General features: G+C 36.4%; 1 protein-coding gene across 2 annotated transcripts in view; it reads right to left on the bottom strand.

Moving 5' to 3' along the window:
• The window catches only part of SLC27A6 (solute carrier family 27 member 6), a 122,051-nt gene that overhangs the window by 21,613 nt on the left and 85,173 nt on the right, over positions 1-15,265 (bottom strand). The window contains exons 12-13 of one of the 2 annotated variants that reach the window (XM_063665203.1): positions 11,185-11,326; positions 1,145-1,244 (exon numbers count right to left, since the gene is read on the bottom strand). The gene's annotated coding sequence lies outside the window, so the exon portion shown is untranslated. Of the gene's footprint in view, positions 1-1,144; positions 1,245-11,184; positions 11,327-14,274; positions 14,364-15,265 lie in introns of those variants that run through there. The other variant, XM_054488320.2, reaches the window with a different exon arrangement.

Below are 15,265 nucleotides of genomic sequence, written 5' to 3'. Positions count from 1 at the left end.
AGTTCTTAATGGTTTTTTAAGCCCTGGACTTATTTTGGGAAATTGTGGGAAGCTACAGATACTTTCCCCAGGTAAATGCACACAATTTGTTAGGGAAGCAGAGATCTCCTGAGGGATCTATTTTCCAAATTAAGAACCTCATGCTGTAGGTTCTTCATATTGCTTGCTTCCTAATGAGTGAGCTGTCTCACAATCCTATGATATGAAGCACCACTTCCGAGAGGATTTAAGAAACATGGGGTAGGTCCCTACTAATCTGTCATAGAACTTAGCATCTATATTAGTTTTAACTGTTGTGGTGAATTCCCACAAATTAAGTGGCTTAAAAGCAGCACAAACTTATTGTCTTAGAGCTCTGAATGTCAGAAGTCCTAAGATCAGGGTGTCTGCAGAACTGCATTCCTTCTGCAGGCTCTAGCAGAAGCTGTTCCTTGCCTTTTCCAGCTTCTAAGGGCCACTTGCATTGTTTGACACAGGGCACCTGCCTCCATCTTCATGGCCAACAGCCTAGCATCTTCTAATCTCTCTGCTTTTATCTTCATATCTCTAACCACCCTGCCTCCTTCTTTCCCTTACTAGATTCCTGATGATTACACTGGGCCCACCTGCATAATCCAGGCTAAACTTCCCATCTCAATATTTTTAATTTAATCATACCTGCAAAATTCCTTTTGTGTTTAAGGTAACATATTCACAAGTTCTGGGAATTAAGACGTAGACATCTTTTGGATGCTGGGGACATGTTATTCTATCTACCACGGTATCCATATTGTAATCTCTCTAACACACACTGGTTTTTGGTTAATTATCATTATTTTCTATGTAAGTCAAATAAAATTAATAGTAACTGTAAATGTCAGTTAAGCATTTTTAACTTACCTCTAATGCTTGGTAGGACATAGTGGTTTGAATAGCCACTCCATGGACTATGAAAAACTTCGTAAATTAGATACTTATACCCATAAGATATTGATGTTCTTTATTGTCTCTTTTAACCCTCTAATGTAAAATCTGTATACTATGACAACCTGGTCAAATTATCCTATATTTTGAGACTAACTGACAAAAGATTAAAAAAAAGAAGAAGAAAAATTAGCAGGCATCTTGATTTAAAAGAACATGTAGCCAGGCATGATGATGCTACCTGTAGTCCCATCTAGTTGGGAGGCTGAGGCTAGAGGATCACGTGAGCCCAGGCACTTGAGACTTGAGTCCAGCCTGGGCAACATAGGGAGTCTCCTTCACTAAAAAAAAAAAGAAGAAGAAGAAGAAAAAAGTATATGATATAATTAATCAAAAGTTTATTTACTTAAGTGTAAAAAAATTATGAAAACGCAATGAGAAAAACATGATTTCACAGAAATATTGTCAAAAGTAAAGCGTTGTGGGTTTTTTTGACCCCATTCTCCCTATGAGTTTTTAAGATAATGCAATTTTAAATTGCATTAACATTAGTAACATAATATTTAGAAGAGGAAATAACATTGATTCTTTCAAAAACCATTGTTTTTAAAATATCTATGTGCCAGGCACTATGCTAGGTAATAGAAATACACTCCATTTTGTACTGTTGCTATGTCATTTTAAAAAGAATTTTAGGTTTATATAACCTGAGGGATTAATCACATTACAACTATAGGAAAAGAACTAACTTTTAAAGTCAACAAAATCAGTGTACAATAATTTCTCTGAATTATTATATCTGCTTATACAAATGCATTAGCAAAAAATACATTATAGTAGTTTGTTTATTATCATCTAGGTCATGCATATTTAAGGCTATGACCCATCTGCTTTTCAAATATTCAAACATCACCGTCAGCACATTTGAAAATAGTTTATTTTTTCTTTCAATTTTTTATGTTCTCTCCAAACGTCTCTCACTCTGAACTATAATCACTTATAGAATTTATATTCTGTTATTTTTAAACAAACTTTTAGTATACTGCAATTTTAAACTATAATAAGAGTGTCATATTATTTAGTAAGTGAGGTGTTTCAAAAATTAATTTTTGAACCAATCCATATGCACATGATACTCCAAATTGACTCAATCTTTTCCACAAATCAGGCTCAAATCCCTTTTTCATTATTATATTTCAGATATACACATATTCTTAAAATTCTGAATTGATAAATAAGTAGGCAGACTCTATTTGAGTTAAAAGTTTTATAACAAAGAAGTAATTAATTCCTATCCTGCAGCAAAGTAAACATGGGAGAAGATGAGAAAACCTAAGTAGTCGCTGGTGAGTGTATCAGGTCACAAAGGTGCACAGGAGATGAAATCAGTCCTTGTTTACCATGATCACTTCATGCTGGCATCTACTGAAATATACATCATCATATTATCCCATATCATTAGCAGGTATTAGCCTGTATCACTTGCAGCTGAGTCTTTCTCCTCCCCAACCTTAAAGCTTTTTGTTCCAATTGTTTCATTACTGCAATGCCTCTCCAGAGAGCTTGGAAAAATACTCCAAGGCTGTACTCCCAAGCCATACTGGCACAAAAATAATTCTCCCAGGCTTTCTCAGACCCTTTTTGCTCAGACCTGCCACAGGCAACTCCTGCCCACACTGTATATACCATGTTGGATGCAGGGGTCCCTGGGGATCTTGCTGTTGCCCAAGGATTTACTTGAACTTCTGTTCAAAACCTCCATCCTCTAATTAGGGTTTCTATTCTTCTTTTCCCTGGCATTTGGCCAGAGATTTCAGCCAGGGCACAGAACCCTCTCTCTGGGAACCATGCCAACATCTAACCCTATCGTATCCACCCCCATACAGTCTGGCAAACTTGAATATTATCTGCTGAGACAGAAAACATTGGCTCTGACTGACTTTGCAGCTTAAGCTCCTGAAGCTCATAAACTAAGTACTGACTTTTTTCTGTGTTCTGCCATAATTAATAAGCCTACCTGGAGGAAATGGATACTTCTTGCTCTAGCTGGTTAAGGGGTGGTGAGGAGGGAAGGGAAGGGGGTCATTCCTGGGATAACTGGGAGAGAAACACAAGTGTGAAATCTTCTTCTCAAATTCATATAGACAAGGGAAGGGCAAGTATAAGAGTGAATATATGTAGGGGAAACTCTTTAAATGATGTGGAATTCTTGAAATTAGGTGAATTGTGAAGCAAAAATGTCTCTGCTTAAGAAAGAAATGAAATAAACAATTCACAAGTTTTAATTTGTGAGTCATTCTAAGTAGCATGATGAAATCTCATGCTGTCCCGCTCTCTCCTGCTCTGGAAGTGAATCCTCCCTTTGTTCAGCATCTCTACGCTGTAGAAACCACCCACCTGTTAGTCACTTAGTAGCCCTGTGGGTTATCAGATCAACTGTGGTGGTATCTCAGTGGTTGGCTTCAGGTATTAGAGAGCAAAAACGCTCAGGTTAGAATAAAAACTTATCTGCACAGGTGAGAGAGAGAAATGTGAAAATTAACCAGTTATTTTGTGTATGTGTAATTTTATTGAACTTTTTTTCTTGATGTAAGTTAAATTTTAGATTTTTAAAATATTATGAGGAGTGAAATGTGCTGAGGCAGAAAATAATTCACACCTTTACAGCTTGCTCTTTTCTAGTCACAGTGGTTGAAAGTTTACACCTCAGAAAAAAATGCACAAAAGTAATTAAAAATGGATAACTCATCCTCATCACCCTCTCCTTATTGAAGGCCTTCAATCCTAAACCTCAGGTGTTGCCAAATATTATGAGCGGAACTTCTCATTCTCTCTTTCATTAAACTTATATTTTTGAATTGTTGTTGAAGTAATAACATTGTTTTTGCTGGACAACTGTATTTTTCAAAGCACAATGTAAATATTATTCTATATGGTAATAGGAAAAGAATTCAGGCACCCTCCCATCAAGGTGTTGTGTTCTCCTGGTGTAAGTAATTAATACTGTGGAGAATTAAACTCTATGAGGGGAGCTGTATATTAACAAGACAGGAGGCATACAGTAGTCCCCTTTAGCCCCAGTTTTGCTTTCTGAGATTTCAGTAACCTGCAGTCAACCATAGTCTGAATATCTTAAATGAAAAATTCCAGAAACAGGCAATTCACAGGTTTTAACTTGTGTATGATTCTAAGTAGCATGATGAAATCTCATGCCATCCCACTCTGTCCTGCTCTGGATGTGAATGCCCCCTCTGTTCAGCATTTCCACGCTGTAGAAACCACCCACCTGTTAGTCACTTAGCAGTCCTGTGGGTTACCAGATCAATTATGGTGGTATCTCAGTGGTTGGCTTCAGGTGATCCTTAATTTACTTTAAAAAGGCTCAAAGCCCAAGAGTAGTGATACTGGCAATTCAGATATGTCAAAGAGAACTCATAAAACATCTTTTAAAAGCTGAAAATTCTCAATAAGGAAAGAAAAATATCATATGCTGAGGCTGCTAAAATCTATGGTAAGAGGGAGTCTTTCATTCATAACATTGCAAAGAAAGGGAAAAAAATCATGCTAGTTTTGCTGTCACACCTCAAGCTCCAAATGTTACGGCCACAGTGCATAAGTGTTTAAATAAGATGAAAAAGGCATTAAATTTGTAGGTGGAAGACATGAACAGAAACATGATGTTTGACTACATGTGTTGCACTAGAAAGCATTGAGCCTATAAGACTTAAGCAACGGATTCCCTTGAAATGAGTGAAGCAAGGCATTTACTGCAAGTAAAGATACTTGAATTTAGCAATAGGTTTGGACTGAAAAATATAAAATTTACTGGAAAGGTGATACCTGCCAATGAAGAAACTGTACTACATTTCCAGCAGAGTTGAAGAAACTGTGTAAAGGGAAAGGAAGCCATCCAAAGTAAGTTTCCAACTGCAGTGAAACCACACTCTTCTGGAAGAAGATGCCCAATAGAACCTAAATTCATAAAAGTGCAAAGGAGGCACCAGAGAATCACATGAAAGGACAGATCAACTCTGGTACTATGTGGAAACACTGTAGGACATATGATAAAATCATGCACAGTGTAGAAAGTGTTCTCAAAAACAAAAATTAATGGCTCCTGTTATGGCTAAATAATAAGAAAACGTGGGTGATAGCCATCTAGTTTATGAGATGGTTCTACCTCAGCTTCATCCCAGGAGTGAACAAATACTTGGAAGAGGAAAGGTTGACATTTAAAATCTTACTAATAATAGACAATTCACCTGGCCATCCTGAATCTCTTTGCCTTGAAAATGAAAATGTTGAGATTGCCTTTATACCTCTAAATACAACCTAATTGCTTCAGCCCCTTAACCAAGGCATCATTTGGTTTGTCAAGGTCATATTCACCCACCGGTATTTGATCTTAATAGATCAGCAATTGATGCAGACCATAATCTGGACATAATTTAAGGCTGGATATCATTCACTATTTCTGATGAAAAAACATTCATCAAAGTTACAATGGATGAATTAAAACCAGAAGCTGTAAATGCCTGCTGGAATGTTATGGAATGTTATAGAGTAACATCATAGTCATGAATGATTTCAAAGGTTTTCTGGGAATTTATGGAGAAATTAAGAAAATCATTCATGCAGCAGTTGTTTGAGCTTTATGTATATTCTGATTATTAATCCCTTGTCAGATGGATAGTTTTCAAATATTTTATCCCATTCTGTGGGTTGTCTATTCACTTTATTGTTTCCTTTGCTGTTCAGAAGCTTTTTAACTTGATGTGATGCTATTTGTTCCTTTTTGCTTTGGTAGCCTGTGCTTATAAGGTATTACTCAAGAAATATTTGCCCCATTGAATATCCTGGAGAGTTTCCCCAAAGTCTTCTTTTAGTAGTTTCATGGTTTCAGATGTTACATTTAATAAGTCTTTAATCCATTTTGATTTGATTTTTGTGTATGGTGAGAGACAGGGGTCTAGTTCCATTTTCCTGCATAGGGATATCCAGTTTGCCCAGCACCCTTTACTGAAGATACTGTCCTTTCCCAAATGTATGTTCTTGGCACCTTTATTAAAAATGAGTTCACTGTCGGTATATGGATTTGTTTCTGTGTTCTCTATTTTTTTCCATCGGTCTTTTTTTATGCCAGTAGCATGCTGTTTTGGTTACTATAGCTCTGTAATACAATTTGAAGTCAGGTAATGTGATTCCTGTAGTTTCGTTCTTTTTGCTAAGGACGGCTTTGTCTATTCTGAATATTTTATGGTTCCATATAAGTTTTAGGATTTTTTTTCTATTTCTGTGAAGCATGTTGTTCATATTTTGTTAGGGATTGCACTGAGTCTGTAGATTGCTTTGGGTGGTATGGACATTATAACAAAATTAATTCTTCCTGTATAAGAACTTGGAATGTTGTTCCATGTTTGCGTGTGTCCACTTCAGTTTCTTGCATCAATGTTTTATTGTTTTCATTGTAGAGATCTTTCACCTCTTTGTTAAGCTTATTATTTTGTATTTTATTTTATTTTTAACTATCATAAATGGGTTACTTTCTTGATTTCCTTTTCAGGTTGTTCATTGCTGACATAAAAATGTTGCTTATTTTTGTATGTTGATATTGTATCCTGCAATTTTACTTAATTTATCAGTTATAATAGTTTTTGATGGAGTATTTAGGTTTTTCCAATAAGATTACATAATCTATAAACAAGGATAATTTAACTTCTTCCTTTCCAATTTAGATGCCCTTTATTTCCTTTTTTTGGTCTGACTGCTGGAGCTAAGACATCCAGTACTATGTTGAATAACAGTGATGAAAGTGAGTATCCTTGTCGTATTCCAGATCTAAGAGGAAAGGCTTTCAGTTTTTCCTCATCCAGTATGACACTAGATATGGGTCTGCATATATGGCTTTTATTGTGTTCCTTCTATATCCACTTTTTTGAGGGTTTTTGTCATGAAGGGATGTTGAATTTTATGAAATGCTTTTCAGCATCACTTGAAATGATCATATGGTTTCTGTCCTTCATTCTGTCAATATGATATGTCAAAATGATTGATTTGTGTATCTGAAAACATTCTTGCATCCCTGGGATAAATCTGACTTGTCCTGATGAATGATCTTTTTAATGTAATGTTGAATTTTGTTTGCTAATGTTTTGTTGAGAATTTTTACATCAATATTCATCAGGGATATTGGCCTGTAATTTTCTTGTTTTGATATATCTTTGCCTGATTTTGGTATCAGGGTAATATTGACCTTGTAGAATGAGTTTGGAAGTATTCCCCCCTCCTTTATTTTTTAGAATAGTTTTGAGTAGACTTGGTATTAGTTCTTATCTAAGTCTTCGGTAAAATTCTACAGTGAAGCCATCAGTTCCCAGAACTTTCTTTGCTGAGAGACATTTTGTTAGGGCTTCAATCTTACTACTTGTTATTGATTTGTTCAGGTTTTGGATTTCTTCATAGTTCAATCTTGGTAGGTTATGTGTGTCTAGGAATTTATTCATTTATTCTAGGTTTTCCAATCTATTGAGATATAGTTGCTCATAGTACCCTCTAACGATCTTTAAAATTTCTGTGGTATGAGTTGTAATGCCTCCTTTTTCTTTTCTGATTTTCTTTTTTTTTTTTGAAACAGAGTCTTGCTTTGTTGCCCAGGCTGGAGTGCAGTGGTGTGATCTTGGCTCACTGCAAGCTCCGCCTCCCAGGTTCACAACATTCTCCTGCCTCAGCCTCCTGAGTAGCTGGGACTATGGGCACCCATCACCACACCCAGCTAATTTTTTGTATGTTTAGTAGAGATGGGGTTTCACCATGTTAGCCAGGATGGTCTTGATCACCTGACCTCATGATCTGTCCGCTGCGGCCTCCCAAAGTGCTGGGATTACAGGCATGAGCCACCGCACCTGGCCTTTCTTCTCTGATTTTATTTATTTCAGGCTTCTCTCTTTTTTACTTAGTCTGGCTATAGGCTTGTCAATTTGGTTTAGTGTTTTTAAAAAACAGCTTTTTATTTTGTTGATTATTTTGTCTTATTTTCATTTCAATTTTAATTCTGCTCTGATCTTTGTGGTTTCTTTTCTTCCACTAATTTCAGTTTTGGTTTTCTCTTGCTTTTCCTTTTCTTTAAGATGCACTTTTAAGTTATTTATGTAACATTTTTTGGTTTTTTTATATAGGTGCTTATAGGTATAAACTTTCCTTTTAGTAGTGCTTTGACTATATCCCAAAGATTTTGATGTGTTATGTTTCCATTATCATTTGTTTCAAGAAAATTTTTAATTTTCTTCTTAACTTTTTCATTGACCCACTGGGCATTTAGGAGCATATTGCTTAATTTCCATGTGTTTGTATAGTTTCCAAAATTCCTCTTGTTATTGATGCTAGTTTTATTCCATTATGGTCACAGAAGATACTTCATATATTCTCAATTTTTTTGAATTTCTTGAGACTTGTTTTGTGTGCTACCATATGATCAGTCCTTGAGAATGATCCATGTGCTGAGGGGAAGAATGTATATTTTGAAGCTGTTGGGTTAAATGTTCTGTAAATATCTATTAGGTACATTTGATCTACAGTGCATATTAAGTCCAGTGTTTGTTGCTTTTGTGTCTGGAAGATCTGTCCAAACACAATACTGAAGTAGCCAGCTATTGTCTTCTTCTGATCCATCTCTCTTTAGCTGTAATAATATTTGCTTTATATATATGGGCTCTTCAGTGTTGGGTGAAGATATATTTACAATCATTATATCCTCTTGCTGGATTGACCCCTTTATTATTATATAGTGGCATTCTTTGTCTCTTTATCCAGTTTTTGTCTTGAAATATATTTTATCTTATATAAGTATAGCTACTTTTTCTCTTTTTTAATGTCCATTTTCGTGGAATATCTTTTTCCACCTCTTCATTTTCAGTCTGTGTGTGTCTTTATAGGTGAAATATGTTTCTTATCGGAACAGATCATTGGGTCTTTCTTTTTAATCCATTCAGCCATTTTGTGTCTTTTGATTGGAGAGTTTAGTCCATTTACATTTAATGTTATTATTGATGAGTAAAAACTTACTCCTGGCTGGGCGTGGTGGCTCACACCTGTAATCTCAGCACTTTAGGAGGCTGAGGTAGGTGGATCACAAGGTCAGGAGATCAAGACCATCCTGGCTAACACGGTGAAACCCCATCTCTACTAAAAATACAAAAAACTTGACAGGCATGGTGGCATGTGCCTGTAGTCCCAGCTACTCGGGAGGCTGAGGCAGGAGAATCGCTTGAACCCAGGAGGTGGAGGTTGCAGTGAGCCGAGATCGCGCCACTGCACCCCAGCCTGGGCAATAGAGCAAGACTCTGTCACAAACAAACAAACACACAAACAAACAAAAACCTACTCCTCCCATTTTGTTATTTGTTTTCTGCTTGTTTTATGGTCGTCTCTTCTTTTTTTTTTTTTTACTTCTTTTCTTTTAGTGAAGGGGATTTTCTTATGTTTTAATTTCTTGTTTTTTATTTTTTCTGTATCTGTTGTGTGTTTTTTATTTGAGGTAACCATAAGGCTTGCAAATAATATCTTATAACCCATTATATTAAACTAATGACAACTTAACACTGATTCCATAAGCAAACAAACACAAAGAAAACTAATAAAAATTCCACACTTTAACTTTGTCTCCACACTTTTAATATTTTATTCTTTTGGTTTACATCTTATTTTACTGTCTAAGGCTTGAAAATTTGTAGTTGTTATTTTTGATTGGTTCATTGTTTATTCTTCCTACTCAAGGAATGAGTAGTTTACACACCATTACTATAGTGCTATAATATTGTATGTTTTTCTGTGTCCTTATCATTACCAGTGAGTTTTGCACCTTCAGATGATTTCTTACTGCTCATTATTGTATTTTTCTTTCAGATTGAAGAACTTCCTTTAGCATTTCTGGTAGTACAGGTCTGGTGTTAATGGATTCCCTCAGTTTTTGTTTGTCTAGAAAATCTTTATTTCTCCTTCATGTTTGACATGAAAGCCACAAGACGGAATCCTTTCCACTCTTCACTCCCCTTTCTGCAAGCAAGGAAGTCTCTCCCCATGGCCAACACAACCTCAGGCCCACAATTAATACTGCCCAGCTACTGCTGATGTTCACTCAAGGCCCAAGTGCTCTTCAGTCAGCTCATAGTGAATGCTCCCAGGCTTGGGACTCTCTACTTAGGGCAGTGGGGCTTCCCTCTGTGCTAGGACATGTCCGGAAATGCCATCCAAGAGACAAGGCCTGGAATTGGTGACCCCAAGAGTCTACTTTGTGCTCTACCCCAATGTGGTCAAGCTGGTATCTAAGTTATAAGACAAAGTAGCCTTTACTTTTTCCACTCCTTTTCTCAAGCAGGAGTTTCTCATAGCCACCACAGCTGGGAATTTTCTGGGTCATACCTGAAGCCAGCCCATCTCTGAGTCTCACCAAGACCCACAGCAAGTACTGCCTGGCTACCACTGCTCATTATTCAAGGCCCAAGGGCTCTTTAATCAGCAGGTGATGAATCCTGCCAGGACTAGGCCCTTCCCTTCAAGGCAGCAGGTTTCCTTATGATCCAGGGTGTGTCTAGAAATGTTATCTGAGAGGTAGGGCTTTGAATGGCGGTCTCAGGACTCTGCCCATTGTCCAGTCCTACTGTGGCAGAGCTGGTTTCCAAGTTACAAGAAAAAGTCCTCTTTACTCTTCCCTCTCTTCTTCTCAAGCATAGGGAAGGAGTCTCTCCTGGAGTTGTAAGCTGTGCTGCCTGGGGTTGAGAGAATGGTGATGCAAGCACTCCCTCAACTGCCCCAGCTGATATCTCATTAGGTCACCTGCCCCACATGTTCACTATCTCCAAGCCCAGCACCCCACCTGGACCTGGCCAGGAATTGCAGTCCCTGTGGCCTAGATGGCCCTTCTAGTTTATTCAAGGTCCCAGAGCACTTTAGCCCATGGTAGTGAGGCTTGCCAGAACCCAGGTTCCTACTGCTGGGATGGGCAATTCTCCTCTGCCTAGGGCTAGTATAAATACTTCCTCCACGGGTGCTGGCTGAATTCTGCGTAGTATTGCTTTCTGCTGTGATGGCGGAACTGAGTTCCAATGCAAAGTCTCACAATCACTGTGCTCTCCCTTCCCTAAATGCACAGATTCTCTCTCTGCCCTGTGTGGCCACTGCCACATGGCGGAGGGGTGGCATCAACAATTCAAGACTGTCTTTCCTACCCCATGCAGTGCCTCTTTCTGTGGATATAAGTTAAAATCAGGTACTGTGGCCACTCACCTGATTTTTGCTTCTTATGAAGGTGCTTTATTATGTAGATAGTTTTTCAATTTGATGTTCCTGCAGGGAGGATGATCAGTGAATGGTTCTATTTGACCATCTTGCTCCACCTCCTCTTCTCATTTTCATTCTTAATAAGTCACTAGTGAAGAGAATACCAAGACCAACAAGTTTTACCTTTCAAGCGAAGGTCAGTTACACAAACTTTACTGCTCCTTGTGAATGGAAGAGGGTAAAATCATCATGATCATTATCACTGCTACCACTTAAGATAGGCTTAGGAAATTAAACAAATTGGGTCTTCATTACGTTTTTTGTTTTGTTTTGTTTTTTTGGAATTAGAGATTCTTACCCTATATCTTGCCACTTACACTCCAGTGAACTATTCCATCAGCATGGAGCTTCAAGGAGTATTTTTCTAAATTTCTTTCTTTCTTTTTTTTTTTTTTTTTGAGTTTGCTCTTGTTGCCCAGGCTGGAGTGCAATGGCATCATCTCGGCTCACCGCAACCTCCACCTCTTGGGTTCAAGCGATTCTCCTGCCTCAGCCTCCCCCGAGTAGCTGGGATTACAGGCATGCACCACCACACCTGGTTAATTTTGTACTTTTAGTAGAGACAGGGTTTCTCCATGTTGGTCAGGCTGGTCTCAAACTCCTGACCTCAGGTGATCCACCCGCCTCAGCCTCCCAAAGTGCTGGGATTACAGGCATGAGCCACTGCGCCCGGCCTCTAAATTTCTTATGTCCAACTAATTTCTTCTCATGTTCCTCCTCAACCCTTTCCCAACTGAGCACATTCCCTCTCCCCGGAGTCCGCTAAGTAAAAGTAAATAAATGTTATATACGCTATTCATTTCTGTATTAACTTGCTGATTATTTGATATGTAATTTAGATAGGTTTGTGATGAATAATACTGAGGAATATAATTTGTTTTGTTAATTATGATCATTGCTATATTGATTAATAAAATGTGGGAACTCATCCCTTCAGGAACGTTATTCTCCACTAAAATCACATTTTTATGGGAAAGTAAATGTATCTTTCATTATTTCTACTGCTATAAAGTCAATTATTGTCCAAATAAGTCAATGGCTGTAAATTTAAGTATTATTCTTCTAAATTAATGTGTCCATTGATTCATTCAATTGAATGACATTGCACAATATAACCCTGAAATTAGAAAAATTGGCATCTCTGTTTTTGTAAAATGAAGGCTAAAAACAATTTTTATGTTCTGTAGATAAATGAAACAAACTTTTTTTTGTTGAGCGTATTCAGGGCCTTTATATTTTTTGTTAATTTCATCTTTACAACATTTTTTAAGGTAGACTTATAATCTGTATTTTACAAATGAAAAAAACAAGGCTCAGAGAGGTGACTTGCTAAGGTCACCCAGCTAGTAAAAAGGCAAAGCTGTGATGACACAGAATGGAGAAATCGTGACTCCAGTTTCACTTCATTTATGAAGTTTATGACTTGAAACAACTTATGAGTTTAAATAGGAACTCATAATTGCTAGAAATCAGATAAAGTCAAGGTGCCAGTGAATCTAATTTTCAGAAATTATTAAAGCAAATATTTGCTACAGTGTTAAACTTATGCATCTGCAATGTGGGCCAGTAGACAGATGGCACTGTTTGACCAGAAAAATTTTTAAAAAGTAAAAAAAAAATCACTATCAATAATAATCAAGAACAATTGCTATTATTTGTTTTATTTAGTTTATAGAATATCTTCAAATGATATCTCTCCTACGTGAAGACAATACATTTTCCAAAATTGCCCAATATATAAGTAGATAAAATTAAAATTCCAATTATAGAGATAAGCTTACTCAGTAACATATATTTTTTAAAAAAAGATCTCTCTAACTTTAGCCAATTTAATTTCTGTTTAATTTAGCCTCCTAGCCTTCATTTAGAGCTGATAGCTTTAAATCAAAATCATATACATTGAACAAATACTTGAATATTAATATGAAGAACATTTATGCAGAATCACTAAATACTTACTATACCCTTGAACCATGGGGTAAGGATGACCAAGTAAAAGAACATCCATGGATTGAGAGGCTGCAGATATACAAAGACAGAAGGCTGGAATGACCCACAGGGTAATGATTTACAGTTGGTGTCCTAAATATGAACTGATGTTTAGCTTAATATAAATATATATGATTACACAAAGAAATATTCATAGATATGTGTATATACATAGGTTAATATACCAGGTGTATTGCCTTGTTCTGTCAGCCAGCTGTCAGGGCCTAGAAGCAACAAAACACCACTAACAACCCAGTCCTTCGATTCTTCCATTCTCCAATAAAAGGAAACAGGAATGGCTGATGGCCGGACTGGGGCAAGTAGTAAGCAAGGTGAGCCTAGAGTATCTCGTAGTGCCAGAAAGTAAACCTGAAAACCTTAGAGAAGGAGATTGATTTATTGAACTGTCATATAAACATTTATTAACTGTTTACCCTCTGAAATCACGTTCATACTGCAGCACATTAAACAGATTCACAGGATTTTTTTGGAGGTGGGGATTTTTTTAAAAATACACTTTTTATTTTAGGATACTTTTATATTTACAGGAAAATTGGGCCATATAGAGAGCAGCCATATACATGTCCAACACCCAGTTTCCCCTATTATTATGTCTTAAATTAGTGTGATATATTTGTTAAAATGAATGAGAAATATTAATATATTATTATTAACCAAGGTTCTTACTTTTCTTAAATTTTCCTTAGTTTTTACCTAATGTCCTTTTCTGTTCCAGAACCATGTTCAGGACATCATATTACATTTAGTTATCATTTTTCGTTTTTACTGACCTTCGTAGTTTTCAGGAGTGCCGGTCAGGTATTTTGTAGAATGTTCTCAATTTGGATTTGTCTGATGTTTTATCACAATAAGACTTGGCTTATCTATGGGTTATGCACAGTCTTTTTTTAGTCCAGTGTCAATAAGTAACATTTTCTATGAAGCATGTGAGAAACCTGATTTATTACTTTGTTCTTTTGCATAATATATATAGAACTTCCTCCCATTTCTTGGAAAACAGTTGATTTCTTTTAATGCAAACTCCATTTGATCCAAATGTCTTTTTATGCTTTCATATAGCACACAATTAGATCATAATAGCTTCAAATAATGTTCTCATTTTTTATTTAAATAGGCTACGAAGGCAAGGAAATAGAAAAATCAGATACTTTGATGTTGATAAAAGGCATTTGATCATTTATAGACTTCCTTTATAAGTATAATAGTTTGACTTGCTTATTAATCATCAAAATATTTGACTAATGTAAATTTACGAAAATAGGTTTCATCATTATCTTTTATTTAAGCCAGTTAGATCACATTTCTCCCTTACTGAGTTTCTGTGGTAACATCAAAAAAGAAGTGCCTTTTTGTTTACTAAACTCAGTCTAACAGGAATTTGTTCATTACACTTTTGCATTTTTGGCATAAGCTTTCATGTATCACCTTTAATATTTTTAGCTTGTTTGAACAAGAATATATGGTCTGAATACTGCAACTCTTAATATATTGATAATTTAATTTTCCACAATTTTTAAAACCTGTGTCTGTAGAAAATGATGTATTTTTGGCTCAGACATCCACTCATAAGTAATAGTACATTCAGTAAATAGCACCAAGTAGAGTCACAGTGAAAAAGATAGCACATGAACTCCCTGATTATTTGCATTCCCAATCTCTGTTAGCATAACATTATTATATGACCTTCCCTTCACTAGTATGTGTCCCGTGTTCTCATCCATCATGCACACTGTGGCTGATGAAATCTCTCGGCAGCTCCTCCCATTCCAGCCCTAATTTATGAACAGAGGGAAAGAGGCAAAATATCTGTCAATTCTAAGACATCCACCTTGTGCATCACACTAGAAGTCCCAAGAAGTACAACTGATTGATAGATGATCCTCTGAGTATCTATCTGTAAAGATTCCTCTGGCAATTTTTCCTGTATGTTAAGAATTAAGTTACCCTCTAGGGAATTTAAATTTTACTTCTAACCACAATTAATCTAATTTCCCTTTTAAAAACCAAGAGAACAACA

Source organism: Pongo pygmaeus, chromosome 4 (assembly GCF_028885625.2).
Source record: "Pongo pygmaeus isolate AG05252 chromosome 4, NHGRI_mPonPyg2-v2.0_pri, whole genome shotgun sequence".
Lineage (NCBI taxonomy): Eukaryota > Metazoa > Chordata > Mammalia > Primates > Hominidae > Pongo > Pongo pygmaeus.
Note: the sequence above shows the minus strand (reverse complement) of the source record. Positions and strands in the feature narration are given on the sequence as shown.